General features: G+C 45.8%; 1 long non-coding RNA gene across 1 annotated transcript in view; it reads left to right on the top strand.

The window, feature by feature from the left end:
• The first annotated feature begins 5,080 nt into the window (after positions 1–5,080).
• Positions 5,081–11,296, top strand: part of LOC128349264 (uncharacterized) — a 12,174-nt gene continuing 5,958 nt past the window's right edge. Inside the window, exons 1-2 of the long non-coding RNA XR_008318676.1 lie at positions 5,081–5,221; positions 10,339–10,428. This is a non-coding gene — a long non-coding RNA (uncharacterized LOC128349264). The remainder of the gene's footprint in view (positions 5,222–10,338; positions 10,429–11,296) is intronic.

The raw sequence follows: 11,296 nt of genomic DNA, 5'->3' as shown, positions 1-11,296 counted from the left end.
GATGCTAGAGTTATGGAGTTCTAGCCTGGAATTTCCCCAGACATGCTGATTTGCTGTATATAAGAAGGTTGGTGAAAGCAGTTTCAGATCCCAAAATCTCCCTTCTAGGTTTGCCAACTCTGACTGAAATGATTCCTGAAGCGCCCCCCCCCCGATATTGTTTTCCCAATATTGTTCCCCAATATTTTTCACAATATCAAGCCATTGCAATATCCAGGATTGTTGTCAGTATTTACCTAGAGATAAATGTTGATTCCTGGAGATTTCAGGCCAGTCCTGGAGGGTTGACAACCCTACCCCTACCTGATGTGGTGCTTTCCATTTTGCTGAAAAACAAACTTTGAGCAATAATGTAGTGCTTCCTCCCTCCTCTATAATAAAGTAATGATAGTGGCTGACATAGTTTGCAATGTAATGTTGGCGGTTCTGAACTGCATGCACCACTGTGGGTATCTATAACAATGCTCTGGGGTTGCAGAACAGGGCCAGTGTGCTACTGCTTAAAACCTTTCCCCCCTTTTTACTGTACTTTTTACTGTATTTTTTCCTACAAGATGTTCAAAGCGACTTTCCATAATTTAAACAGAATGCTACATTAATACAATAGAACATAAATAGGTAAAGGTAAAGTGTGCCGTCAAGTCGATTTCAACTCTTGATGCCCACAGAGCCCTGTGGTTTTCTTTGGGTAGAATGCAGGAAGGGTTTACCATTGCCATGTCCCGCGCAGTATGAGATGATGCCTTTCAGCATCTTCCGCTGCTATCCGATATAGTACCAGTATGGATTCAAACCAGCAACCTTCTGCTTGTTAGTCAAGCATTTCCCTGCTGTGCCATTAGGTGGAACAAAACATAAATACCAGCAGAAAAATACTAGAGGTGTGTCAAACCATTCACCTTGCAAGCTGGAAACAGGAAGGTCGGGAATAAAACTTGTACAGATCATTTCAGGGTGCCGCCAGGACATCCAGGTACTCCATAATTCTATGAGTGTTTACATTCCAAAAGGAGTAAATAGGAGAGCCTAGTCCTCCTCCAAGTTTTGGTCCGCAGCTTGCAACCATGGATCTTAAACATCTTACTGTCTGAATCAATTCAGTGTAGAAATCGAAATAATAATAATAATAATAATAATAATAATAATAATACACAATACACTAGATATAACTGTAGTCGAGAAGAAAGAAAAACAAGTTAAAATAATCTACATAGCAATACGAGGAGATAGCAGAATAGAAGAAAAAGAAATAGAAAAAATCACAAAATACAAAGATCTACAAATTGAAATTGAAAGGCTGTGGCAGAAAAAGACCAAAATAATCCCAGTGGTAATTGGTGCCCTGGGTGCAGTTCCAAAAGACCTTGAAGAGCACCTCAGCACCATAGGGGCCACAGAAATCATCATCAGCCAATTACAAAAAGCAGCTTTACTGGGAACAGCCTATATTTTGCGACGATATCTATAATAACCAACAATATTGATGACAGAATTCAGCTATCCTAGGTCCTTGGGAAGGACTCGATGTCTGGATAAAACAAACCAGTCAATAACACCTGTCTGACTGTGTGAACAAGAAATAATAATAATTCATGTTGTGGCCACAGCTTGGTAGAGAGAGGTGTTGCAGTGGTGATGCTATCCTCATGGCTTGCTAAACTCCTTAGTAGACCAGAAAAATTTCACTGCTATAAGGTAAGGGCCTGTAACTCCAGGGTGTTTTTCCCTGCATGCTGCAAATGCTGCAGATGCTGCGTTTCCCCCTCACCTGTCAGATATACAAGGAGCTTATTCTCCAAGTAATCAGTGATACCCAACTTCTTTTTTTGCTGTCATTTAAACCCTGTTAAAGTTATTAGGCAAAAGGCTTCATTTCACAGGAGCAGCAGTTAAAATCTCTTTTAGAATCAAAATGCTCCAAAGGCCTGATTCACACAGCTTTTTCACTCTATGGTACCTTAGTCAGCCCATGCTGATATGCTTCCACACATAGTGCTTGTCATGCACATGCTTACACCATACATAGATGTCAGTGGAATTGGTTTTTCATACACAACCACAAGTGCTGAAAAAACTAAGAACTGTCAAGAGCCATCATAAAGTCCTGTCACATTCACACTAGACGTCATGGAGGCTTAGAGTTACATAAAATTTGCAAACTTGATATTGCTAGATATGGATCTGAAATTTGAACCAAATTCTGGGTTCAAGGGTTTAAAGGTTACCTTCTTTCAGCTAGTCTTATTTGGCTCAAGTGCCTACTTTAGAAACCTGGGACTCCAAATTGTTTATCTATGTAAATGTTTCCCTACTCACACTGTCTAAAGCAGCAGAAATAAAATAATTCACTCTGATCTAAAGATAGGCACAATAACATGAAAAATTAGCTCCTTTGTCAAGCAGTGGTACCCCACATGTCCAACTGCCTGTTCTAGCCCAAGGCTTAGATGCAGGTCTGAATAACTTGAATTCTAGTCACAATCCTCCTGGGCCATGCAACAGGGTGTAGACAAAGACCATGCAGGATAAGGTTTCAGAGGCAATGGAAGACAGTTGTTTCTTACTTGTCATGGCTGGATCACAGATCTTCTACACTGAAGTACAGAGAGCACCATGGATGGACCTCAGTACAGGAGGCTTGTACGTTGTGATCTGCACATGGGAAAGTTGTGAAAGTTGGATGTCAGGACTATTACCATGATGCATGGTAGATACCACAGTTGGGGGAATCTAGCCTCACCTCTTTGTATCCTGATGGTCTCAGTGCAACAAGGGGAAGATTCAGCTTCCTATGGCTGAATCACAAATCTTCCGTTGTGGATACAGCAGACTCTCTACACTCTAGAAGAAGAAGTGGGCCACCCAGCTGTGGAAAGACAAAAAAAGCACCTTCCCTTTGCTAGATCCCAGGACAATGAGCAATGTGAGAAGAGGGGACTGCGTTAGATTCTGCCCCCAGCTCAACATCTTGATGGTTTCAAACTTAGTGAAGGAGGTTTTATTACCTTATCCTCATTGGACTGGAATGAACAACAGAAACTATTCAGGCTTCCAGAAGCCATGCCATATTGTCCGAACTAGCCCCAAGTTGATCTGTCTGTCTTCATCATTCCATTATTCAGAGATAGAGACGGAAGCTCTATTAAAACGGATACTAGTGAAATCCGGATTGTGAGCAGTTCCAAAAGGATCTCTCCAAACTGGGGGAGTGGGCGACAAAATGGCAAATGCGGTTCAATATTAGCAAGTGTAAAGTGATGCACATTGGGACAAAAAACCCCAACTTCAAGTATATGCTGATGGGATCCGAGCTGTCGGTGACGGACCAGGAGAGGGATCTTGGGGTTGTGGTTGACAGCTTGTTGAAAGTGTCGACTCAATGTGCGGCAGCTGTGAAAAAGGCCAACTCCATGCTAGGGATCATTAGGAAGGGGATTGAAAATAAAACGGCTAACATTATAATGCCCTTATACAAAACTATGGTGCGACCACACTTGGAGTACTGCGTACAATTCTGGTCACCACATCTTAAAAAGCACATTGTTGAACTGGAGAAGGTACAGAAGAGGGCAACCAAGATGATCTGGGGCCTAGAGCACCTTTCTTACGAGGCAAGACTACAACACCTGGGGCTTTTTAGTTTAGAAAAAAGACGACTGCGGGGAGACATGATAGAGGTCTATAAAATCATGCATGGCATGGAGAATGTGGAGAGAGAGAGAGATTCTTTTCCCTCTCACACAACACTAGAACCAGGGGTCACTCCATGAAATTGATTGCCAGGAGGTCTAGGACCAACAAACGGAAGTACTTTTTCACACAACGCGTGATCCACTTGTGGAACTCTCTGCCACAGGATGTGGTGACAGCCAACAACCTGGATGGCTTTAAGAGGGGTTTGGATGACTTCATGGAGGAGAGGTCTATCAATGGCTACTAGTCGGAGGGAGGTGGGCCACCTCCAGCCTCAAGGGCAGGGTGCCTCTGAGTACCAGTTGCAGGGGAGTAACGGCAGGAGAGAGGGCACGCCCTCAACTCCTGTCTGTGGCTTCCAGCGGCATCTGGTGGGCCACTGTGCAAAACAGGATGCTGGACTAGATGGGCCTTGGGCCTGAACCAGCAGGGCTGTTCTTATGTTCTTAGTACAGGTGGCCCTAGTTATTCACAGGGGTTCCGTTCGCACCTATAGGCACAAATATGGAAAGTGCAAATAATGAAACTTTACCCCATAGGAATCCAAGTTAGGTTCCTTAAGCCTCCCGCTCTCCAGCAAGCCCCCCTGCCCCACAAAACAAAACAAAACAAAAAAAAACCCTGGCAAATCTTCCAAATTAGTTATTTTGTGCCAAAATTCTCAGGAGAAATTGAGAGAGAGAGTGTGTGCGCCAGAAAATGGCTCTGTGCTGCAAAATGGCATCCAGAAATGACGTCAGAAGTCATTTCTGGCCACCACCCAGGAACTGCAGATAGGCAAATTTTGCCTATTTTACAAACCGCAAATAAAGAAACTGAGTCTCTTAGACAACTGCAAATACACAAAACTGCAATCTGTGAGACCATGGATAATGAGGATAACCGTGGATAACCTTAGCTCTCATAATCAATATGAGTAAGGTTCATGATGTAGTACTTTACTAAATCTTATGAGAATCATTGTGCAGGTGTGGAGCCCACAGAGGGCTCTTTAATGTTTCAGTATGACTGGGATATTTAAATGTGATAATTGCAGGGTTTTTATCATATGTAGCCACGAGTTACCTGTCTGATGCAAAACAAATCACCCACTTTTGTGGAGAGGGAAACCTGAATTACTAGATATTTCAAGGAGGTGGTAAAGATCTGGGAATTAGCTCAAAATCATAAACTAGAAATTATTGTGAGATACTGAGAATAAAGCTCGCTTTCAAGAATGCCCCATCCTGCAGCCTTGTGCTAGGGGATGGGTCTTTGTCCCACCCCCTCAGCAGACAGCCACAGGGAGTGCCCTGATTGGGCAGGGCTGGAAGGAAGGCGGGGCTTGCACGCCGTTGAGCCTGTCCCTCGCCTCCCCTCTTCAGTTTCATTTAGTTTGGCTTTGGGAAGGGAGCTCTATTTAGCTCTCCTTCCCAACCACATGACCCTTGGGGCCAAAGTGGAGCTGTAGCCAGGAGCAGCAGGGGAGCCCGTTGGAGGGCCAGGTGTGGCTGGGATCCCAGTAGTGCATGACACAATGGTTTGGCAGGTAGGTGGCGGTCCCAGGATGTGGGGGAAGCTTGTTTGGGCCTATTAGGGTAGGCCCGGGTGGTCAGGATCCCAGTGGCCCTTGCTGCAGCAGGTGGATTATTGGGCCCCTACCCGTGGATTGGAGGGAGCATTTTGGCCTGTGTGCATGGGAGCTGGGTGCAGGAGAAGGGCCGGACATATCTCGGAGCCCAGCAGCTTACGCCACAGTAAATTTGTTTTTTCACCTGATGGGAAGGGCAGCGCTTGTATGTGGCTAAGGCAGCTCTGTGGGCCTATTTTATGAGTCCCCCCCGCCATCTCTATGGAAGCCCATTAGGCCCTCCTTGTTCTTGAGTCCCACCCCCTTCTGGGGATTGGGCCTTAGTTCAGTGGCACAGCATCTGCTTTACATGTGGAAGGTCGCGGGTTCATTCTTGGCAGCATCTCCAGACTGGGCTGGGCAAGACTTCTGCCTGAAACTTTGCAGAACCTCGGCCAGTCTAAGTAAACAGTACTGAGCTAGTAATGGGCCAGTACCTGGCTCTATATGTTCCTAGGACCCTTGACATTGTCAATGAATAAGGGGCATGTTGCAGAGGAACTCGTGCTCAGTAGTGGGCATGAAAGAGGTTACGCACAAGAAAATAACTCAGGGGGTAGTGGCAGGCAGAGTATTGGGCCCCTTTTGGCATGATCCTGCTTTCTCACTTGTGCATGATACCACTGGGGGAGGGGGTGCCTAACAAGACACATAGAGCATTTCACCTGATGTACCGTATCCCAAAGGCTCATCCATCAACGATGGGTCCCTGCGCAACTTTCCTTGGAGTGCTGGTCTTGTCCCCTTAGCTGAGCAGGGTCTGCCCTGGTTGCATATGAATGGGAGACTAGAAATGGAGCGCTGTAAGATATTCCCCTCAAGGGATGGAGCCGCTCTGGGAAAAGCAGAAGGTTTCAAGTTCCCTCCCTGGATTCTCCAAGATAGGGCTGTGAGAGATTCCTACCTGCAACCTTGGAGAAGCCACTGCCAGTCTGTGAAGACAATACTGAGCTAGATAGACCAATGGCCTGACTCAGTATATGGCAGCTTCCTATGTCCCTAAGCTTCTTCTCCTTTGATGAGGCAGTGACCATAGTCCGGAGGTGTGTCCCTGGGACTTAGCTTGCAAAGTGTGACATTGAATCCGCTTTCCACCTGTTGCCTGCCCGTCTACTAGATTTTGGCCTGCTAGGCTTTGCCTTCGAGGGCAAACTTTACTGCCCTGTTTCCTGTATTAGAATTGTATCACTGACCGCTCGATAATTTCATCCTGCTGATAGCAATAGCAATAGCACTTACATTTATATACTGCTCTATAGCCAAAGCTCTCTAAGCGGTTTACAATGATTTAGCATATTGCCCCCAACATTCTGGGTACTCATTTTACCGACCTCGGAAGGATGGAAGGCTGAGTCAACCTTGAGCCCCTGGTCAGGATCGAACTTGTAACCTTCTGGTTACAGGGCAGCAGTTTTACCACTGCGCCACCAGGGGCTCTTAGTACCTTAGTCCAACGGGATGATGGAGTTGGTCATCCCGTTGGACTAAGGTAAGATGATAGGCTGTCCGTGTGACTATCCTTATAAGGCATCGAGTTGGGCAATGTCTCTGGATGTAGTTGTCTTCTCAAAGATATGCTTAGGGTGCTTAGAGAGCATATTGGGGCCCTTTAATCAGCTAGGGAAACCCCTCTTAGGGATTTGCACATGGTTATCGGTCACCTTAACTTTGCATGCAGGGCAGTAGCTCTGGGGAGCGCCTTCTTGAGGTGACTCTGCAATGCTGTCATTGGAGTCAGCTGCCGCACCAGAGGGTGTGGGTTACTAAGGGCATGCTTGCTGACCTGGCAGTGTAGGCTTCATTTCTGAAGGACTTCTGAAGGATTCATTCTCCAAGCATCTTCTCCAAGGTTGCAGGCAGGAATCTCTTTCAGCCCTATCTTGGAGACGCCAGGGAGGGAACTTGAAACCTTTTGCTCTTCCCAGAGTAGCTCCATCCCCTGAGGGGAATATCTTGCAGTGTTCACACTTCTAGTCTCCCTTTCATATGCAACCAGGGAGGACCCCGCTTAGCTTAAGGGGACAAGTCATGCTTGCTACCACAAGACCAGCTCTCCTCAGAGACATGGCAGCTCGGGGACTTCAATTCACCATGCCACCTGTTTCAGGGCTTCACAAACCTTAAAACATGTGTGGCTTGGGAGGTGCAATGCTCTAGAATAGGGATGTGCAAACCAGTTAAAATTCAAACCAGTTCAAATTTGAACTGGTGTGGTTCGATGGTTCTAATTCGAACCGAACCAGCCATTAGGGTTTGAGCTGCCAGTTTGAATTCAAACCGAACTGGGGGGTTTGATTTGGTTTGAACCAGTTAGAACCTCCTAAAGTGGATGGGGTGGTAGTTGGCACCCATAGGTGCCTACCACCCAACTCCCAAAGCAATCGGACACTCATACGATTTCTTAACAAATTTTTGAATTTTATTTTTATTTTTTCTCATAGGGTATAATGGGAGTTGAACCAGCCCATTATTCCCTATTGTGGAGCGCCCATGGGTGCCAACAACTACCCAAACCTCAAAGCAATCAGACACTCCTACAATTTTTAATGAAAATTTGAAATATCTTAAATTATTTTTCTCATACGGTATAATGGGACTTGAACCAGCCGATTGTCCCCTATTGTGGAGCACCTAGGGACACAAAGGTGGTGTGGGTGGTTGGCACCCAGGGATGCCTACTACCCACGAAACCCCAAGGCAATCGGTCACTCCTCCGATTATTGGTGAATTTTTAAAGTATTTTTTAATTCCCCATAGGGAATAATAAGGATTCCAGCAAATGTATAGCTGCACGTTTGGGGGAAAGAGCTGGCCTAGAGTGGAGTGTGGTGGGTGGTAGTTCTCAAGGGGGGCAAGGAAGCTACCAGAATTATTTCAAAGGAATTGGGCAAAGGGCCGATTTTTAAAGTGAATTTTTGAAGTTTATACATCTTTAAGATTTTTCTCCATAGGGAAAAATGGAGGTTTCAGCAGCCCCATAACTGCACTAGCGGGGCGCTGGGGTGGCCCAGAGTGAGTGGTGGTGCAGTGCACAGAGGGTGCCAACCACCCACAAACCCTGTAATCCATGGGTTAGCAACCCATGGGGGTGGAATTGGAAATGGTTCAAGCAAAACCAAAACCAAACCTCCCCCTCCCAGTTTGAACCCGGTTCAAATTCAAGCCGAACTGGGCAAACCGGTTTTGTGCACATCCCTGCCCTAGAAGTTACCCTGACCCTTTTGGGTTGGCAATGTTGGAGATGAAGCAGGTTTGCGTTGCTTCTATCCTTGAAGCAGAGAAGAAAAGTTTGACCAGCAGCAAGGTAGATGGACTCGATTATGACAGCAATAAATGCACCACTGAGAAAGTGGCTTAAAGGCCAAGCTGAAGACAGATCATCCTGGAGAGAATCTATCTATGTGGTTGCTAAGAGTTCACACTGTCTTGATGGCACTTAATCAATCAATCAAAATCCTTGAGTCAGGGTGTGTCACCCTTTCAAGGTACAGATAAGGACATAAATGTCTGAACCTGGCCTTTGGTAGGCCCACACTGTTGGGGGCTGGAGTTTATTCCACACTCAGTTCACTAATTTGATTATCTAATATAAAGTTGTGGCCCTTTTACCCAAAATGAAATGTGTCTTCTTTGTGGCTGGGGTGTGGGGGCAATGTGTTTCAGGTTTGGGGAAAAGTTTCATCTACTCTTAACCCCAGACATGTAATGGGAAATAGTTTGTGATGAATTGATTTTTAATATTTCTGACTCCAGCGGCAGAAGCAGAATAACAGTTGATTTGTTTTAAAACATTTAAAATCAGATATATACACTCTCACCCACGGTTAACAAAGCAGTTCACAACTCATAGAGCTCTTTCTCACAATCAGTGAGAAAGGGCTCCAATCTGCAGGGGAGGAAGTCTTAAAATGCTTACCTCCCCAGCAGATGTTCGAGGGCTCCTTCCTGGGCAAGGAGTTCACCCGCCCAGATGGTTGTGTGGAGGGTCGGGGGCTGCGGTGCATCTTCCCGGCCCTGGGAACTCCGATAACGCACCACATAAGAGTGTGGTGCTTTATAGGGATCATCCTGGCACTGGCTGGGAGGCTACTGGCGTGTTGGTGCTGCGCAGAGCCCCGCGGCACTAAAACATGATCACGAAGTCTGGTTTAAGGACACCCTCACACCCAAAACCCAAGCTAAGTGGAAGGCTCCCTAAGTGAATTTGCTGCCACACCATCACCGGGAGTCACACAGCTCTCAGCAGTTCACACACTCTGGCAAAACTGGGCTGGTTTTGCCTGCACATGTGAATAGCTCCATCGTGCATTTGCTGATATGATCTGAAATGGCCAAAAAATGGGTTTGTTTGGTTTTTTGCTTCCTCTTCTATTCATTGGAAACTGTAGATATTTAATTTTAAAAATGGAAACGCTGGTGTCAATCATATATGAAAATCCAGTCTGCATTGACTTCTGTACATGCTGCAAGCAGCTCACTGTACATGCATCCAGCTCACTGCATAGCTAAAAAATCAGCATGGATGGACAGATTAAATACTAGAGGTGGTAGAAGACTTGGAAGGGAGAAACTTCAAACAGACCCCTTCAAGCGAAACCCTACTCAAAATTAGGTTTGTGTTCCACCTTTGCCACTTCCCAGCTCTTACAACTCGCCTCAGGTTTTTCAAACAAAAACTACCTTAGCTTGATAGGTTACAGGCAATGGGAAGGCTGCGTTTTCGTTTTCTTTTTCCTTTGGGAAGGCAGAGTGCAATTTACACTGAAGGAATGGGTGTGCTGTGCTTCACACATAGGGCCTATTCAAGTGTTTCTCCTGACAAATGTTCAAAAGAACCATGAAGGTTTTCTGAGTGCAACCGAAATGTTCAAGAAGTCCAAAAGGTTTTCAGGGTGAGCTGACGGAGGGGAAAGTTGACTATAACTGCTAAATACCAAAGTTGTCATGGGCACAAAGGGTCATGGGAATAGGCCTTAAGTGTGCTTTTGTTGTACAGTCCAAAATCCTTTTACATTTCCTCTTCCCTTTTTATTCAGCCTGACGTGGAGATAAGACCAGCATCTGGATAAGTTCACACCAGCAAATCAAAGACCTTTCAAAATGACATGGCAAGTCAAACTTAAAAGGTAGTGGTCCTATTCTAAGCATAAGCGAACAGAGCAGGAGAAAGGGTGGGGGCATAAAATCTGCAATGAAGGAAGAAAAAGAAGAGAAAAAAGAAGCCAAATAACTGGTAGTTTAGCAAAGATATTGGTGCCCAGCTTCTTTAAACTATATGGAAAGCAAAATCTTCAAACTGCTGAAATATCATGGAATTTCAGCTGCCTAGCAGTGTGTAGGATTGTAGCCTAAGTCTGCTCTCCCCTCACCATCACTATGGCGTGGCTACAAGGGCCCCTGGTGAAGTACAGGCAATAGCAGCTTCACAGAAGACTGTTCAAGCTGATCCTCCCTGAGTCCAAGACTCCTGCCCCACTGGAGCAAGAGAGGCACCATTGCTTAGGCCTGTAATGTTTGGATTCTCTCTGTTACAATGCATCTGGAAGTGGAACCTCATGGCGAGAGGGTGTGTGGAAGCAGCTGTGTGTGTGGTGGTGGTGGTGGTGGTGGTGGTGGTGGTGGTGGGTAGTCTGACCGGGAAATCAAGCAGTGGGGAAATGTTGAAGTCCCCCCTCCTATCCTCAAGGTACCAGTCTCCTCCTGCAATCCTTTAAAAAGCACATTCTAGTGCTTTGTTATGTGCATTTCCATGTACAGTAACATGCTGTTTACTCCTAAGATACTCCAGAACGTGGGAAGATAAAGAGAGGAGGTCACAGCAACTGCTTTGATAGAAACAATTGGGCTGGTTATCATGATCAACAGCTGAGTAGGAGGAGCATCCAGTCAGGCTCTACACCCCATGTACATCCCCAAGAAATGGTTTGGCAAAAATCAAGATAGGAGGAAGAGGAAGTGACAGCTCTTCCTACCCAGCAATCAGTCATAAGAACC

This window comes from Hemicordylus capensis, chromosome 3, assembly GCF_027244095.1.
Source record: "Hemicordylus capensis ecotype Gifberg chromosome 3, rHemCap1.1.pri, whole genome shotgun sequence".
NCBI classification, from domain to species: Eukaryota; Metazoa; Chordata; class Lepidosauria; order Squamata; family Cordylidae; genus Hemicordylus; species Hemicordylus capensis.
The sequence above is the reverse complement of the archived record's forward strand: the minus strand, read 5'-3'. Positions and strand labels throughout refer to the sequence as shown.